The 19592-nt window shown below is 47.5% G+C and overlaps 1 long non-coding RNA gene across 1 annotated transcript; it reads right to left on the bottom strand.

Annotated features, from left to right (window-relative positions):
- Positions 1-4532: 4532 nt before the first annotated feature.
- LOC124084269 (uncharacterized) lies at positions 4533-17972 on the bottom strand. Its single transcript, XR_006849075.2, has 4 exons — positions 17783-17972; positions 16352-16468; positions 13051-13150; positions 4533-4759 (listed from the first exon to the last, which is right to left on the bottom strand). It is a non-coding gene; the product is annotated as an uncharacterized LOC124084269 (long non-coding RNA).
- Between the last annotated feature and the right edge of the window lie 1620 nt (positions 17973-19592).

Consider the following 19592-nt stretch of genomic DNA (forward strand, 5'->3'; position numbering starts at 1 on the left):
TGAAGAGGAAGCTCCTCTCCATCATCCAATAGGTTAAAGGCTCCATAGGAGACGGAGGTAGCCAAAGGGTAAGGCTGGGACAGTGCTTGGCAGAGTGTGGAGCTGTTGCCACCAGTGGGGATGGAGAGTGATTTGGGGATTTCAGAGGGGAAAACCTAATGATTTTGTGTTTTAAATACCCGTCTCCCACTAAGGAGATAAAGGGACAGGTCACTGGGAAGGTCAATGTATAGAAAGTCAGAGGAGGGAATCCCCATGAGCTGGGCAGTCAGAGGGGATGACAAGGAAGACCTGAAGCCTCAAGATGGCCAGGATCTCACCAGAGACCCAAAGTCCAGGCCAGGGAATGCCAGCTGGGGTGCAGTGTAGGACAAAAGACCTGTCCTATACAGTGGCAGATGGAAGACCTGCACAACTGTGGCTTTCCAGGGTCAGCTGGGCTGTCCAGACAGCCTTGGATGGAAGACCTGAGTTGAAATGTCATCCCGGATGTTTCTTCCAATTGCCCCTGATGCCCACAGCTTCAAGACTTGCCTCTTTCCTGGATATTATACAGGTATCACCTTGGTGCCATCAACTGGATTAAAACCCGCAGATGTCACAGGACTAGTCTGAAATCTCCTGGCTTTTAGCCAAGGCCTCCCCCACATTGATTTCCCTAGCTTACTCCCTGGGGTTCTGAAGATTCTCCAGTGCTAGAGAGCCCCAGAGGGCAACACCAAACTGGCCAGTGGTCCCTGTCCTGTGGTGATCTCTGAACAGAGAACCCCTGGTGCTCTACAGGATCAGGTAATCATCCACTAGCACACTTCAGAAAAGACCAACAAATCACTCAATCAAAAAGGGGACAAAGAATTTAAATAGACAATTCTCTAAAGACATATGAATGATCAAGAAGCTAACGCAAAGATGCTCAACATAATTACTAATCACAGAATTGCAAATCTAAACCATACAAAATACCACTTCATACCCACTAGCATGGCTAAAACTAAAAAGACAGTCAATAATAAGTGTTGGTGAGGATGTAGAGAAAGCAGAACTCTCACACATTCCTGGTTGAGTTGTACAACGGTATGGCCACTTTAGAAAACAATTTGGTGGGCTGGGGTTATAGCTCAGTTGGTAGAGTACTTGCCTCGCAATCACAAGGCCCTGGGTTCAATCCCCAGCACCCCCACACACAAAAAAAAATAAATTAAAAAAAAATGGGAAAGGATTTGAATAGACAGTTTCCAGAGGAAGATATACAAATGACCAAGAGCAAATAAAAAATGCTGAACATATTTCAACACAAAGAATTTATATATGTCTGAAATGATAGCTATGCCAGTTACCCTGACCTAATCATAATGTATTAAATGCTTTTACTGAAATGTCAAATTATATCCCATAAATATGCACAATTGCTATGTGTCAGTTAAAAATAAAAAAGATTTTTAAGAAAAGAAATAAACAATTTGGCAGTTCCTGAAAATGTTAAACAGGATTATTGCATGACTTAGCAATTTCATGCCTAGATATATGCCCAAGAGGAATAAAAATATACCTCCACTCAAAAAAATCTGTATACTTGTAATATTTGTAATAGCCCCAAAGTGGAAACAACCCAAATATCCATCAACTGATGAACAGAAAAACCTAATGTGGTATAACCATAGAACAGAATATTATTAAGCAAGAAAAAGTGAATGAAGTACTGATACCAGCTCTAGTATGGATGAACTTTGGAAATATGCTGATTAAAGAAGCCAAATACAGAAACAACAACAACAACAAAACAAAAGCCCACATAAAATGTGTTTATGGGGCTGAGGGTCTAGCTCAGTAGTAGAGGGCTTACTTAACATGTACAAAGCTCTGTGTTCAAATCCTAGTACAGCAACACACACACACACACACACACACACACACACATATATATGCATACATACACACAGTGATTATTTCTATATTAAATGTCCAGAATTGACAAAGCTATGGAATGTAGATTACAGTAGCCAGGGCTGGGGAGAGGGAGAAACAAGAAATTGATTGCTAATGTGCGTGGACTTCTTTCAGAGGTGATGGGAATGTTCTGGGACTAGACGGTGGTAACAGTCATCCAACCATCTGAATAAACTAAAATGCATTGAGTTTTATGGTATAGGAATTATTATCTCAATAAAACCAATTTGTACTTTTTAAGTACAAATCAGATCATCTCGCACTCCAGTTTATATGAATGGCTTCTCGGTATTTCTAGAATAAAACCAAATTCTTCACACACACACACAAAAAAAAAAAGAAAGAAAAGAAAAGACAGAAAGGAAGGAAGGAAGAAAAGATGAGTTCATAAACAGATTCCAATCCAAGCAGCTCTGCTAACAGACTGGTTGCCAATCAAGGTCTCTGTGCCTTAGTTTCCCCTGCTTTAAAGGGGCATTATAAGGGAGCATACTTCTCTGGGTAGCTTCATTAGCTACAGAAATCCAGCCAGACAATCATTTGTCCCCCCTTTCCCACACAGACCTGGCTGGGACAAGAACTGTTTCTGTTCTGTTTTGTTGTTTGGGGGGTTGTTTTATTTCATTTTTGACTTGTAGTGCTGGGAGACACCAGAGCTCTGTTCTAAGCCAGCTTCCTTTAATCCATTCCTTGAGCCAAGGCCTGAACCCCAATGCCATCACAGGCTCAAAGCCCTGTCTGCTGGACATCATGGAGACAGAAGCCCAATCCCAGTGCAGTTGGGATGGAGGGATGGAGGAACTGGGTCCTGCACCCATCATGCTCATTAGAAGGGGCTTCCAACACTTACTGCAGCCTTCTTCCTCTTTCTATCAAACTGGCAAAGGCTCCAGGAGATTATGGCTTATTAGCCTGTGGCCCCATAAGCCCACCTCATCCTTCACCAACCTGTTTAACGGAACTGAGGTGGGAAGGAGAAGACCTATTTCTCCAGAGGCCTTGTTAGCCCACCAGCTAATCCTGGGCCACCCTTATTCCCAGGCCTGTAAACACAGAACCCCAGAAGCTACCATGCCTTCCTGACCACTGGCCATGATGACTACATGGACCAGGACTGAACGGGGAACTTCAAGAAAGCAATTGATGCTGGCACCTGTTATGTACCAGACCCTTCTCAAACATGATTTCATTCGAGCTGCCACTAGCCCTATTCTTATCTCCATGTTGCAGGTGACAAAACCAAGGCTCATGGTATGTTACATTGGGGTACTCTGGATCTCACAGCTCTTAATAGTGAAGTTTCACTGAGTGATATAGACCAAATGTTTATATCCCTCCAAATTTGTTCGCTAAAAACCTGACAATATTTGTTGGAAACAAGGAGCAGGGCCCTTGGGAGGTAACTAGATCATGGTATGGCACTCTGAGGAATGTGACTAAGTCCCTTATAGAAAAAGACCCAGAGTGCTGCTTTTGTCTTGTGAGGATGGAGGGAGAAGCCACCTAAGAAGCAGGAAACAGGCCCTTCCCAGGCATAGAATTGCTTGGAGCTTTGATCTTGGACTTCCCAGCCTTCAGAACTGTGATATATAAATTTCAGTTGTTTATAAGCCACCCAGTCTCAAATATTTTTTATGATACCCTGAAAGAATTAACACACCTCGTGTCTCTTTGGGCCCAAAAGGAAAGCAGCCTAGAGAGACCCAACCCAAAGACAGTTTCCTGAAGCCCCAACACACACTCCAGCCAGGCACCCCTGCCTAAGGGTGGAAAGGCACTGGGACTCCCTGCAAATCCCTCCCGGAGACCATCAGGCAATGCTGAGTGACAGAGAGGCGGGCCTTAGGCCCCTACTCAGAGGAGAGAACTGCTGTAAGCTTTCGAAAAAGCCTTTACAGAGAGGAAAAAGGCCCAGGACCAGAGACTCTGGACAATGGGAATAACCAGCCATCATGTTTCCCAAGCTGTGTGACAATGAGAAAATCCCTCCTCCTCTTGGACCTCATTATCCCCACCTGTCAAATGAAGACGACCTCCCAGGATGAAGCTGAAGTCCAGAAGCATTGTCTCACACATGAGCTTTTGGGGACACCTCATATCCAAACCATAACTCCTACAGCCCCATGCCATCCTTCCCCTCCTCCCACCAGAGTTTTAGTTACATGTTTATCTAGCATCTGGTTATTTTCTCCACTGGATCTATGACATCTACAAGGGCAGGGACTGTCCCTGCTCACTACTGAATGGCCAGCACCAGCCCTGGGCCTGACACACAGTAGACACTCAGGAGAAATTCATTAAACATAGTGGAAGAAACCAGAGGTGGTGTTCCGGAAGCCCTCCAGAGGCAAGTGGTGTTCCCTTCACCAGGAGTGGGTGGGTATGGCAGAGGTGGCCAGAGCATGTTGTCTGGTACCCACTGGCCATGGTGACCATATAGTTTGGGCTCTGATCCACCAAAGAATGAAAAACCCATACTCTAAGCAGCAATGATTCTTCATCAACAATTCTTTGCCCTGGATAGATGGCCAAGCTGGCATTCAAGGAAGTCGGGGAAATTATTGCCCTGCTCAACATCACGCCAACCCCATTTCCCCACCCTCTACTGTGGTTTGGTGATTAGGGAGTTTGCCTGTGGCTCATTCTCCAGCACAGGAGCTCAGACGAGCCGCATTCTTCCTCCAGTTCGCACATGGAACCAAAACATCCTGAGCCTGGTTTTACTTTTCCTCATAAGCCCTTGTGCTTCCACGACTGAGGGTCCTTCTGAAATCCTAGAGTCTGTTCCCACGTGGTGTATTCCATACACAGCCTGAAGTGGGATTACAGTAGAGATAAATAAAAGATTAGTTTCCGAGTTTCAGGACTAAATAAAGGATCGGATTCTTGGTGATTGGGAGATAAAAGGAATTTGGGGTTTGTTCATGGATGATCTGATTCAGAAGCAGTTGGGGACAGAGGGTGGGTCCAGGAGCTCAGTTTTCCTTGTCTTTTTGTGGGTCTCTCTTGCTGCCCACCCTGGCCATCTGGTTTCACTTGTGAGACAGGCTGCATAGGCCAGGGCAGCAGGAGACCAAAGGGAGACTAATGGAGAGCCGACAGGCTGGGTATTGAAGCAGGGATGGCTGAGAACAGGAGGGTCTTCCACATCCCCTTGGAATGCAATGTCCAGAGAATGTCCACTTCTATGGAAGGCATCTGCCCAACAATCTTGAATCTCCAGAGCATCACTAACAGTCTAGGACTAAGCAAAAGTAGTCTTCTGGCATGGATGTATTTACTCCTATTTTCTATACAGGTTTAACAGTGTCTCGTATGTGCCGAGATTTGGTGATGGGATTTGCTGATGGATTTGGTGGAGCAATTTAGAAGGTAAAGTACAAAAGAGTCTCTGGAGCAGAGATAGTTAAGCATCTGAATGGAGAAGGAAAACTCTAAAAAAAGAACTCCAACCAGGCTCAGTGGTGCACGCCTGTAATCCCAGTGGCTCCGGAGGCTGAGGCAGGAGGATCACAAGTTCAGAGTTAGCCTCAGCAACTTAGCGAGGCCCTAAGCAACTCAGCGAGGCCCTAAGCAACTCAGCGAGACCCTGTCTCTAATAAAGTATAAAAAAAGAGCTGGGGATGTTGCTCAGTGGTTAAGCATCCCTGGTACCAAAAAAAAAAAAAAAAAAAAAACTTCATTTGGGCATCATGGCACACAACTGTAATCCCAGCTGAGGCAGAAGACCAAAAGCTGGAGTACAGCCTTGGCAGCTTAGTGAGTGAGTGAGACACTGTCTCAAAAAAAAGAAAAGGCTGGGGATGTAGCTCTATGGTAAAGTGCTCCTGGGTTCGATCCCCAGTACCACAAAACAAACAAAATAATAATAATAAGGAAGCCCTGGCTGTGGACCATGGAGTGGTCTCATAACCAGGGGAATATCAAGCTGTGCCTGTCAAGCCCTGTTTCTGAAGATGGGGGAGTCCACATGCCTCCCCACAGGGGCTAAGTGTCTCCTCTCATAAAGCACAAGCATTCAGCTAGCTGGAATTTTAATGCCTGTAGAACATATAATGCCCCAGGATCTTGGGATAACCCAGGGTGTTTCTCCAGTTGGATTTTTGTTGTCAGGATTGTAGCAGCAGCAATAGCAGCAGCAGCAGCAGCAGCAGCAGCAGCAGTAGTAAAGAATGAACTTTATTTTATAAAAAAAAAATTTACAGCACTCTTGTAAGCACATTTCACATATTAACTCATTTAATCCTCCTAAGAAGCCTGTGAGTTTGACAGAACTTGTTGGTTATGGGGGAAAGGCCCTGGGATAAAAGGGGGAAAAAAAGAACCCTGGTTTTTGTTAAATTTGGATTTATTTTGAATTTTGACTGTGAATTCAAAATCCAACTCTCTCTCAACAGCTCATGAACTCAGTCTGGATAATGCTGATGGATGACAATGATGATAACACTAACTGGATGAAAATACCATCCAAGGGCTGGGGTTGTAGCTCAGTGGTGGAGCACTTACCTTGCACATGTGAGGCTCTGGGTTCGATCCTCAGTACCAAGTAAGAAAATAAATAAATAAAAATAAAGATATTGTGTCCATCTACAACTAAAAAATTTAAAAAAAAAAAAAAAAAAAGAAAGAAAATGCCATCCAAACATGGCCTTCATCAGTGGTCACCAGCTGTGTTATCACACATCAAAATCTAAGGTAAGGCCAGACATAGTGGTGCACTCCTGTAATCCCAGCAGCTCAGGAGGTTGAGGCAGGAGGATTAGAAGTTCAAAGCCAGCCTCAGCAACTTAGTGAGGCCCTAAGCAACTCAGCAAGACCCTGTCTCAAAATAAAAAAATAAATAAAAAGAACTGGGGATGTGGCTCTGTGGTTAAGCACCCCGAGTTCAAACCCCAATATCAAAAAAAGCCTAAGGTGAAACACTTCAATGTCCATCTAACACATGGGTGACTGCAAAGATCTCCATGTTTACCAACATGCAGAGGGGGAAAAAAAACAAAACTAAATATTACATTTGTTTTTCATTTTATACTCAGTTGTTTTGAGCAGTATGTAGACAGTTGAATCATCAGAAATCTTAATATCTCTCCTGCCCCCCGACACACACACACACACACACACCACCAACCACTACCTCAGTCTATTCATGGCTGCCCCTCCTCAAACATCCCAGTGTGAGTCTCAGGGTTGGAGCTGAGGAGAGGACACAGGATGAGCAGTATGGGCACCCTAGTCCCAACCCTGCCATTCGACCTGGGGCAGAAGGGGGTGTGCCCTGCCCTGGCTGCTTTCTGAGCTGGGCCTCCCAAGTCAAGATCATAGAAATCTAAGAGTATGGGTCACCTGAGGACCTGGATCTCGGGCAGCTCACCAGGCACAGAGGGGAAGGCACAATCAACCCTCCCTATGACTCCCTCCCTGATACAGAGGCTCTCGGAACTCCAAAATGCTGCTGAGCCCAACTCCTAGAGAGCAACCAGCAACACACAGGGGCCTCTCCCTATGTGGACCTCTACTTACAGCCTCCTGACCCTGCAGCCAGGTTTCTCACGGACTGGATGCCAGATCATCTACAGTAGAATTCTCCAAAGAGCTTCCTAAAGTTGGGGGTTCCTGGGTTCCCCCCCCCAGCCATCCTGGATCTGCTCCCTGGAGTGGAGCTGCCAGGTCTCCTCTGACCAGACCTGTGCTGCATACATAAAGAACCCCTTCTCCAGAGATGTATCACACTGGGTTATAGCTCCTTCCATTTATACAGTTTTAATTTTCTAACTGTGCTTCAATTCAACCAAAATCCAAGGAGGGTCTGATCTGGAGCTATTCTAAGCACAGAGAGTGAAGTCTTGATAGGAGGCCAGACCCTGCCTGCCAGGAAATTACAGTGATTTTAGTTTCACAACAATGCCACCAGACAGAGCATGTGGTAGGACTTTCTTTTTACAAACTAACCAATAGGGCTCGGAGAGTGTAAGTAACCTGTCCAAAGTCACACAGCTGCTTGATGTGCTAGGATCAAATCCCCCTCATTACAGACCCATGCTCTTTGCTCTACCTGAAGGGCACAGAAGACTCTGGTAATAGAGCCAGAATGACAGAGCTAAGAGTGTTCTTGAACAACTAATGGTTCCAAGAATATCCAAGAGGTTCTAATTGGCATTTCAACTCTAAGCAGTTGACAGTGATTGCCTCCATGTGTGGGAGAGGGCTCTGTAGCCACATTCAGGATCACTGACGAAGATGCTGCAACTGATTAATCACGGTATACAGTGGTTGCAGAAGCGGGAAGCAGCTGCACATGTACCACATATGCCCATCTATACACAGAACAATTTACTGATGAGGAAACTGAGGCTCTGAGAGACCGAAGTCAGCCAAGTCTCAGAGTTGAGTTGGGACTAGAATCAAGGTCTAAATTCTACTCAGGAGTATAAGCTTTTCCCAGGCAGTCGAGATGATTGACTGAGAAGTGCATCCCACTGCCAGGGGCCAAGGACATCCTGATGTTAGTATAGAAGGTTCGGTGGAGCCCAAGGGAAGAGGAGGAGGCTGTGGCTGCTCTCATTTATTCCCCACACCTAAACCAGGTGAGATGGGGATGAAATGCATATTACTGAGCCTTCACCTGGGCCAGACACTGTCCTGCAGGCAGTGATGATCCCACTTGGTCTTTGCAATGACGTTGGGAGGGAGCTCCATTTTGCAGATGGGGAAATGGTGGTCAAGCTCCAGTAACCCAAGTGGTTAAGCCAGGACAAGCTCCCAGGTCCTTGTGGCTCCACAGTCCCCCAGGCTGTAAATGGGGGTTTAGTCGTGGGCTTTAGGGTCAGAAGGACCCCAAGTCCCAGCTCTACCGCATAATAGCTCCCCAGTTTGGGTATGTGCCTCAATCTCTCCATCCCTTGGTTTCTTCATCTATAAAATGGGGCAATAGCAGGGCCCAGCTCAGATAGTTGTTAGGATTAGATGGATTAATCTATGAGAAGCTCATGGCTTCATCGGGCACATGGCAAGCCCTCCATAAACAGCAGCCCTTTCCAAGGCCCTGACACCACACTGCCCCAGACATATCACCAGGACATCCGCCAACACTGCTGACCTGAGCAACCCACTTGGAGGAGGCCCCATCCAAAGATCATCGCATTCATTCACTATTCTGAGTTAGGACTTAGAGCCCCACGTGCCACAATATGCAAGTGCTACCTATCGCACAGGGGAGCCATGCCTTTGTAGAAGTTAGGACTCCTCAGAGCAACTGCCACAAGATGGCAGCCTAAGAAGTAGCCACACATGGGCAGAGCTCCTCTAAGTCAGGCCTAGTCTGGGCTTCTCAGGCAGCTGGAGTCCCCCCAGTGATGGTCACACCAGCGGCCCTGGGACCAGCTGGACACCGGAGCCTCTTCACAGCTGATGCTGAGGCTGCAACAGCTTTCCTGTCTTCACTGGGGATGAGCCTAAGAGCGTGGCCTCCTGCTCTTGTTTACTATGTGGTGCCCAGGAATAATTTATGACCACCCCCCACCCTTTAAATGCCTCTCTGGTGGATTAAGAGCCCCAAAGAATATACTTTTTTAAATGGTTAGGAAAAGACACAACAAAATTAACTGTGATTTGTGATACATATGCAAATAAGGTGAGTGACACTGTGATCTATGTTAGGTGTTCTGATTTAATCTGTACAATACCTGGGGGTTTGAATCCAGGTTCTATTTAGGAATATGGCAGTAAAGGGTAGCAGTCTGTATTTCGCACTGTTGGATCCAAAGGAGTAGAGAACTAGGAAGGCTTGAGAACTTACATCCAGTGGCTTCCAGTGTATGCCAGCGTCTCCCTTGAGCCCAGATCCAGGAGCAGGGACATTTCCACCCTCCTTTCATTCCATAAGCTGGTATTTATTGTGCATCTCCTGTTGCTAGGCACCATGCTTACAGCTCTTATGTATTACCTCATTGAATCCACCTCACAAAACCTTATGCAAGTAACAGAACTACTATTATGATTCCCATGTTACAGGTGAGAAAACTGAGGCTCCTTAATATTGCATTAAGTTCTCAGCCCAGAAGTAGTGGATCTGAAGTAAGCTTAGTCTCTCTGACTCCAGTACTTCATTTCTAACAACTTCCTCCTCATATCTTTGCCCCCCACCAAGGAAATCCTAAGCTCACATGAAGGCCCAGGCAGGTGAGGGTGGGGAGTGGGAAGGCCATGGCTTCTCACCATTTTAACTGCTTTTCACCAGAACAGGTGATGGGGGAGAACTGGGCAATGTCCTGATGTCAGGGGCAGCATGATGTGACATTGACTTGATCTTACCAGCTACCTATGAATGCCCTGGTCCAGAGGTAAAACAATCTGTCACCTCAGGCAACAGCCCATATCAAGAACAAGGGTAGCCAGGTGCAGTGGTGCATGCCTGTAATCCCAGCGATTTGTGAGGCTAAGGCAGGAGGATTGCGAGTTCAAAGCCAGCCTGAGCAACAGCGAGGCGCTAAGCAACTCAGTGAGACTCTGCTCTAAATAAAATACAAAATAGGGCTGGGGATGTGGCTCAGTGGTTGAGTGCCTCTGAGTTCAATCCCGCTACACACACACACACACATACACACATGAATGGGATTGGACTCATGTGTCTCTCCTTGTGAATTGCTACAATCAAGAGAAACATTTTCAAAGGGCTGCTGATAAAATTGCTATTTTGACCCTCCTTTTAGCTGAAAACCAGACAACAACAAAATAGCTTTTCTTTGTATTAGCTACATTATAGGATAAGGAGTGAGGGATGGGTTTCATAATTGAGTCTCCAAGTAAAGATAATATCTGCCAAGTAAGCAGGCGAGAACTGACCAAGAATGGGTATAAATGTGTGTGCGTTCACCTGTCCTGTGCTGTGGCTGGGTCTCATCCCAGCATTTCTCAAATCCTTTGTCCAGCCTCCATAGGCAAGACCTGTGTGCCCCCAGACCTCATGGAATGCACAGTCACTGGAGCACACAACCCTGGATTTCAGCTTGGAAAGCAGCAGCCTATAAGGGACAGTCATTGTATCATATTGACAGTCCTCAAAATGGATAAAAAGTTTTAAACAAAGTTAGCTACTCAGAGAGTCAACAAATATTTCCTGAGGACCAGGTAAGGTGCTGAAAATACAAAAAAAAAAAAGATAATCCCTGCCCTTACACAGAGTAGAAGCTACTGGGGGAGGTGGACACCAATCAAATAATCACATAAGCAAGAATAAACTACCAAAAAATAAAAAGAATAAATTAGATAGAGTGGTGGCAATGGAGATGGGCAGGTCCTTTGATGGTACCAGGAGAACAGGTGCTGAGAGCTAGGGTGATGGACGTGGCATGAGTGAAAAGGACGTCAAGCTTGCTTCCCGATGCCATTCACCAGGAGGACCAGGTTGGGGTGGCGGTGGTTCATGAGTATGGTCTTGGGCATGTGAAGCCCTGGGTGTCTCGGCATCATCCAAGGGAGGTATTAGGTAAGCCACTTCCAGGGGCCTTCTGGGCTAGAAATAGGAATTTTGGAGTTGGGCCCTGGGCATGGATGACGCAGATGGAGAAGAGGAGATGGGTTGAGAAGAGGACCTCAAGGGGTCTGAGATCCCAAACTTTGGCATCAGACAGTTTCTGCCTCAGATCCTCCTCTTTCAGGCCTTGGGACCTGGGCCATTGCTGAAGCTTCCTGGCCTTCATTTCCCTCCCCTGTAACCTGCAGTTGTATGCGACTGTCACAAGAGGGACTTGCTGTAATCTCCCCGTGCAACACCAGCTCACAGAAAGCTCTGGATAAACAGTTACGGGTGTAACGTTTTATCAGCAGCCAAGTTCCTCTTACCTCCCAAGGGCTCCCTCTTTTTATTTTCCTTCCTCCCTTCTTTATTTTCTGAACATCCCCATGCCTCCCCAGACTGGTGCAGAGGACAAGTTCAACAATAAAAGTAACAGTAGCTACAACTCTTTAAGCACGGTGTATGGGTCAAGGTCTTTGCTAACAACTTAGGCTTTAACACAGATGCTAACACCAATATGTGAGACAGTCATCATGGCCACCTAGGATTTCAGGCCAGGAAGATGCCCACGGTGACAGAAGAGGCCACGGCAACTCAGGCCTCTCTGACTCTAGAGGCAGAACACTTCCTCCCTTTATATTAGCTCACTGGTCCACTTGGATACTCAGATTATTTTAAAATCAAAATCTTAGTTGAAACCCCAAGAAGACAGTGTTACACTGTGCTCTTCAAGATCCTAGGGATCCACAGGGTACCCCAACATGCTCTGGGAAACACATGGGCCAGTCTGAGATGCCCAACCCCCATGCTAGCCAGAGGAACCCACCCCCAGCTCCTGAGGAAATCACCAGTTTTACAGATGAGAGCGTTTCCAGTTAGTTTGAGGCAAGGCCCTCTGTTCCTTCCAAAATGCAGAAGACGGGATTTTTCTAGTCCAAAGCTCACTCTACTATATCAAGACACCAGTTTTGCAACCACAGGGGCCCTTCCTCTGCCTGATGGGCTCCCATTAGGGCACAAAGAAGTGGGGGCACAAACCCCCCAGGCCAAGAGGCCTCCCTGCCCTGTTTGTGTTTGGTCCCTGGGTCATTCCTTGCAACCCCCCCGGCTGCGGTGTCAGAGGTGCAGGCTTGCACTGAGAGCAGGGTCGCCCTGAGCTGCCTGTTTATTTTCCTTCCTGGACACTTTGGTGACTCGGTATTTGAAAAGCTCCAACAAGGCTGGAATGAGAGTCCACAGGAGAATGGACAGTCACCTCAAGGAGGCCTGCTGGTGATTTGGAATGTCCCTTTGGAAGGCTTTTTAATAAACTTTGTTTGTATCTGCCTTGATGAGGAACACATTTGCCTGGGACTGCACAGCGATGTTTGGTTTTGAGGCTTCCCTTTCTTGGCCTTAGAAGTCCTTGGTGGCAGTGGCTGCCTGCAGGCCCTTGGGACTCCCCTGTGGAGCGCTGACCTGCTTCCAGCTTTGTCCCAGTAACTTTAGTCCCGCTATCCTCCTGGCCCCCGGTGTCCCTGATAAACTCCAGAGCAGAAAGTACAGGGTCAGAGGGTTTGAAAGTTCAACAGGAAGAAAGGTCCCATTACCTTTTTAAGAAGCTTCCAGGACCAGCACTGGAATTTGTTTTTTCAATCCATCTAGCAATGCCTTTGACTCCCGCCTCTCTCAATCCTCCCTTTCGCCAGCCTATAACAATTGCAAGAGTTAATTTTAGTATTTTACACACGCACAACAGTTCCCGTCAAAGACCCTCAGGATGGAGAGGGAGGCATCCAGTCTTCCTCCCGCTGGACTTCTCTCCCAGACACATGTGAACAAGGACTGCTGCCTTCTCAGACTCCTGCGAGTGCTGGGTGTCCCCAAAACTCTGTCTTATTTGACCAAAAAAAAAAAAAAAAAAATGAACCTTCCGTCAAGAGCTAAGTGGTTGGCCATAGGAGCCGGGTGACCCGCCAGGCCTGGGGGAATGATGGCAATACCACCTCTGATGAGCTCACTTCCATCTGGCTCTGGGGTGCCCAAAGTAGAAAGTGGTGTAAGTAAAGCAAGTACAGTAGGCCATGTTCCAGGTCAGGTCCAGTCCCTGTGCTCCCTGTGGCCCAAAGGTATTGAGTATCATCCTGATTGAACCACTTGGGGAAAGTGAGAAACATATGGAGATGAGTAAAAGGAAGGAGAGAAGCCCATTACATTGGTCTTTTTCATTAAGACCAAAGTCAAGGACTTGCTGGAGTCAGCATGGTGTCAGAGGGACAGGGTTTGCCCCTTGGTCTCTGCAGTCTGGATTCCATGCTCAGCTCCACTCTGTCCTACTGTGTGACTCTGGGCAAGTTACTGAGTCTCTCTTCACTTCAGTTTCCTCATAAAACTGAACTGTAAAATGGGGATACTAATAATACCTTCCTTGAGGGGCTGGGATTGTGGCTCAGTGGTACAGCACTCATCTGGCACATGTGAGGCTCTGGGTTCAATCCTCAGCACCACATAAAAATAAACAAATAAAATAAAGGTATTGTGTCCAACTACTTCTAAAATATAAATATTTTTAAAAATTCCTTCCTTGAAGGGTTGGGTTTTTTTAGAGGGGAGGGGGAGTCAAAATCATACATAATGTATATTTAGAGAAATGCATGGAAATATGGAAAGATAAACACCAAAGTTGGGAGAAGGAAGAGAATAAGGGGGTGATGGATTATAGGAGACAGAAAGGTAGGTGCCCACTTTCACCAGGCAGAGAAGGATGGCATAATACCAGGAGAAAGAGAATGCACAAAGAGTGTGTGTGTTATGATGGGCTCAGTGTAAGTAGTACTTCCCCAAATGCTTAATAGTAAAAATTTTTTTTTTCTCTCTCTCCATGTCCTGGGTACCAATGGATGTGGCAAAGGGTCTGCTGCCATCAAAAGCCCCTTGCAGAAGTCTCCTTTGATTCTGATGGGGAACAGACGAGAGAGTTTGGTCAAAGGATCCCTAATCCTTCTTTATTTTGATTCAAAAAAAAAAAACACCAACAGGAGAGGAAGCTGTCCATGTGGACACTTGGGGGGGTCACTTTCATGTTTCGAAACTCAAGAGACAGAGCCGCTCCTGCCTGGCCAGCAGAACTGTGGCCTCCCTCCTGGCTCTGTGGGAGCCCCCATGGGCTGGACTCCCAGGTCCAGGTGGCACCTCCATCCTGATGCCATCCTGGAGGGGCGGGCCAGATATGCGGTGTGAAAACACCCGCTTCCATTCCATCACGTGTCCAAATAAATGGAGCTGTTGATTCAGGCTGATTAGACGAGGGGCCTTTCCTAAAAAGCAGTCTGTGTGAGCCTAAGAAAAACAGGATTTTCGGTGGAATTAGGCTCTTAATCCCCAGCTTCCCCAGCAGAGCCGTGGCCTGGAGAAGCTGAGAGGCCTCCAGAGATGCCCCGTCAGGAGCTGGCTGGACGCTGCATTCCTCCCTTGCCCCCTGCTTTCCAGGCTGCTTCCTCCCACCTAGGCAGATGAGGGGGGTGGAAGGCCTCAGTGGGGGCCACAAACCTTAGCTGTCAGCAGTGGGGTTGTCAAAGGAGCCCCAAATGCCCCTCATCCCCCCAGTTGGGCCAGAAGGTGAGAACCCCAGCAAGCTGTGGTCACCCAACTCGCTCTCCAAGTGGAAACTGATGAAAGGAAGAGCTGGATTTGTGGGAAAACACACACACACACACACACACACACAAACAAACAGAAAAGCAGGAGGAGTGGGCTAACAGGCATCTGGGAAGGAGCCAGCCACTCCCCATTTTCCTATCTCTTAATGTGGGTACCTGAGAGCAGGGACCATGTTGGAGTCACCTCTACACCTGGGGCCTGTCCAGATCCAGGGCTGGCCCTAGCTTCACAGATGCTAGAGGCCAGCAGAGGGATAGACAGCATGGGCTCTGGAGTGAGACCAAGTCACAGTGGACTCCACCTCTGGGAAGACTGTTCATCTCAGTCTCTAGTTGTCTCATCTTTTTTTGCAGGGGGATGGGGAGGTAACCAGGATTGAACTCAGGGGCACTCAACCACTGAGCACATCCCCAGCCCTATTTTGTATTTTTATGTAGAGACAGGGTCTCACTGAGTTGCTTAGGGCCTCGCTTTTGCTGAGGCTGGCTTTGAACTCGCAATCCTCCTGTCTCAGCCTCCCAAGCCACTGGGATTGTAGGTATGCACCACTGCACCACTACACCCTAGCTAGTTGTCCCACCTTGAGAAGGGAACAGCTGCCTCCATGGTGCCTGGACAGCTGCTGTAAGGCCCAAATCAGGAAATGCACATGGAGGGCTTGGCCCTGCTCAGCCACAGCAAATACTTTGTCAACAGTCACTACTGCCCACGATGCCTGGGAGGCTGCAGATTGGATGGGATTGGTGGCCCCTGCTTCAACACAAGGAGCTTAAAAACCAAGGAGATGAGACAGACTTGGGAAAGGAATCCAGGGACCCTCAACCAAAAACTAAAGTGGTCCTAGGAGGAGGTAAAATTTCCAGTGGACAGGACAGTGAAAGGATGAGCAAAATCTGGAAAGGTAGAGAGGATAGAGGATGACAGACAGGAAGGGGAGACAGCAAGAGCCAAGGTGGGATCCTAGAAAAGAGCCTGGTAAAGGCATGAAGTCTACAGCCAGGGCCAGCTAGAGACGAGTTTAGCAAGTTGGGGAAGACAGGTCAGACGGCTGCTTGGCCACTGAGTGCCAAACATGGTCCCTGAGGGAGGTGCTGGGCCTGAGCAGGAAGTTCTGTGTCAACCAGACCCCTCCCTCCCTCACTGCTGTGTGCAGCCCACCTCATCCTCCCTCCCTGGCTTTGTCTGTGTGGTTCCTGCCACCTCCAGTGCCTCCTGAGGTCTCATCTGTCCCCCTATGAACCCACAACTCACCCTTCCCTCTTCCTCAGAAGTCTTCTGTGTGGGAAAAGCATGAACTCCAGAGCCAGACAGGGCTCAAGCCAGTTGTTAACTTCAGTCTCCCTCTTCTGTAAACTGACTCTTGCACATCTGTAAAAGGGGAGGTTATCTGCACATCTGTAAAAGGGGAGCTATCTACCTCCATGGCCCGTAAGGAGGATGGATTTAGATAAGGGGCACCAGGTACCCAGCAGTTCTCTGACACTTAGCAGGTCCTCAGTGGACATTCATGGTGCGAATGGATTCCGAGCCCCTTAACCTCTACACAATAAGGTCCTCCCTGCATCCCATGAAACCCCAATGACCTCTTTTCCTCCTTTTCCTGGGAAGCAGAAAAAACCTTGCTATCATAAGCTCCCACAGGAATGTCCTCTGGTCTCTCAACCAAAAGCCCAGCTCAGCACCCTCGGGCCAGGCATCTCATGGCCTCTCAAAGGTGCATCCAGCACTGCAGACTGCTCTCTTGGAGGATATGTCTGGCCATTCGCTTCTGGGGAGCAGAGAACACTCCACCCTCCCCTGTACCTTCACAGTACCCAGGACAAAGCTAGGCATGGCTGGCAGTCTGGACAGAGGTTGCTACTCAAACATTTTCAAGAGCCAGGCAGGTCACATAAATGAGGGGTAAAGGCTTGATGGGACACAATAGGGCATGGTGGGGCCTATGGAAAGCTGGAAAGCCTTTCTGTGCACTGACTGGCTGATCAAGCGGCACAGGAAGAGGTACTGTGGATACAGAAGTCCTGGATCACTTACTAACCAGGCGACTACAGCCAACTGTAGTGCTGGACATCAGGGTCACTGTCTGTGCCAACAGGCCATCAAACCTTGACCAGGCAGCTCACAAGCTGGTGATGAAGAGCACTTAGGAGAGCAATTCAAAAGCCTGAGGTTCCCTAGACTTGAGGGACTATGATCAGAAGTTCTAATGTTTTCCCTGAGCAAGGCCTCAAATCTCAGATGACCAGGAACAGGTGTATGGTTAGGGAAGCTTCAAAGGCCCCCCGCTGCCCTGCCTCCTATCTCCTCAGGATCTCCAGTGGCCCTGGCTCAAAAGGGGGTGGTAATTGGGTCCCTCTGGAAAACAGCAGAGGCGGCTTAGGGGCAGCTGGAGGCAGCCGAAACTCTATCCCCTCCAGAGCCCTGACATTCTCCTCAGTCCCCTTCCCTCCTGCCAGCCAGGCTGCTGCTTCCTAGGACCACCTGGCTCCCCACCCTCCCCTGTTCCCATGGCTCCCCACAGCTTGCTTCTGCTGCCTAGGAGAGACCAGCAGCTGAGGTGCCCTAGAGCTGTCCCCCCACCCAAGGTCTTGGTGGCAGCTGTCAAATGGCACAGTGACCTCCTTAACGCCCAGCCCCAGCATCACCCTCACCTCCTAAGGCAAGGGGACCCTGGGCCCTCACCTGGAGCCCAGCCTGACCCCAAAGAGTGAGGCCAGCTGTCGTCGGTCACCAGGACAACAGGCTGCCCGTGATCAAGTGTGTTCAGCCACTTCACATCTAAGATGAGTCTGTGATAGTTGACAGGCTCAGGCACCTGCTCTCCACTTGGCACCTTCCAAAGATGCCTGATAGCTCCAGAAGGTGACGTTGTTACACCTGTTTTTCAGAAAACAGCAGCCCAGAGAGACTCAATAAGCCATCAGACATAAATAGAATTCACTCCCAGTTCTAACTACAAACTACACACTCGTGTTATAAGAGTGCCTCATGTGTATCCACAGATGTTTAACTGCTTCCACCAAGGGCCAATCTCTGTTAGAACAGAATGGTGCACTCAACAGATGTGATCCCTGCCTGCGTGACGTTGCTGGAGGTGGGGAGGAGGGGTGGACATTGACAAATCAGAGAAATCTGCAAAAACAAGTAGTAATGTTAATGCTGTGTAAGAACCATGCACTCACATAGACCACTGCCCAGGTCAGACAGGCCATTACCTGTGCTAGTGTCACGGCTCCTATGAGCCAGACCCACACCCAGCTTGGGTCAGGAACCTACAAACTGCTCTGAATGGAAACATCATAAACTCCAAGACTCAACTTATCCCCTATCAGCAAGCACCTACAACAGGTCCAAAGGCTGTGAGACTGGAAGCAGATTCCCTTAGGGTTCATAAGGCATGAAGCCACGGTGGGCAAAGTGACAATCTTGCTGGTTTGCTTTCTTCTTCAGACTTGATATCTCTGTCCTCTTCAAACCAGTGGACTTTGGTCACCATCAAGTCTATATAATGCAAGTGCTCATTATAGTGTTCTTTCAGGGTTTTTTGATATTCGAAATTTTTCTCCCCAATTTTTTTTTTTATTTTGGGAGGCCTATATTACAAAGGGCAATTTGGCAAAATCTCAAGTGAACCTGCTTTCAGTCCCACAGCCTTGGGACTTGCGGCAATTGCTTGTTGACAGGTGATGGGTGGGGGTTGGGATTAATGATGTTTCTGTTCAGAGCAGTTCCTCAATTCCTGACCTGAGCTGGGCAGGGCGGTATCCCAGCCCTTTAATCCAGACACGGCGCTTCTAAAATTGTACTCACACACATCCAAAATTAGACCTAGTTTCTAAAGGACTGGAGGATCTCACATACACATCTGTTTCTAAATGCATAAAAGAACACACAAGAAGTTGTAATAGTGGATGCCTGAGAGGAGAAACTGGTTAAGAAATGAGGTGGGAAAGGCTTGGGTGCTTTTTAAATCTTGAAGCATGTGTCTGTATTACCTGTTCACAAATTAACAGAAATATGTACGTTTGAACACTCTCCTAAAATAAACGGGGATGAACTTTGGATGCTGAATTATATAAACAAATCCAATAAAAATATTATGCTGTGAAAGAAGCCAGATGCAAAAGACTCCATACAATAAAACATAATACCACTGTGTGAAACTCTTGAAAGACAAGTCAATCTATAATGAAAGAAAGCAAATCAGTGACTTTCTGGGGCTGAGACTAGACTATGGGATTGACTTTTCTATCTTGATTGAGGTGTTTATCATTTAGGTGTCTCCATGTGTCAAAAGTTGCCAGAAGGTACACTTAAAATGGATGCAATTTTTGCGTGAACATTATATCCCAGTAAAGTTGGTTTTTAAAATCAATAAGCAAAGAGTTTAAAAGTAACAAAAGCCCTGTTTTGAGAGTCTAGCAGGAAAGGCACTGAATAATAAGCCTGTCCTCACCTGAAAACAGGAGGTTAGGAGGACAAGCACGAGGAT

Source organism: Marmota monax, unplaced genomic scaffold, assembly GCF_021218885.2.
Source record: "Marmota monax isolate L192 unplaced genomic scaffold, Marmota_monax_Labrador192_F-V1.1 WCK01_AAM20220418_F8-fsc00022, whole genome shotgun sequence".
NCBI classification, from domain to species: Eukaryota; Metazoa; Chordata; class Mammalia; order Rodentia; family Sciuridae; genus Marmota; species Marmota monax.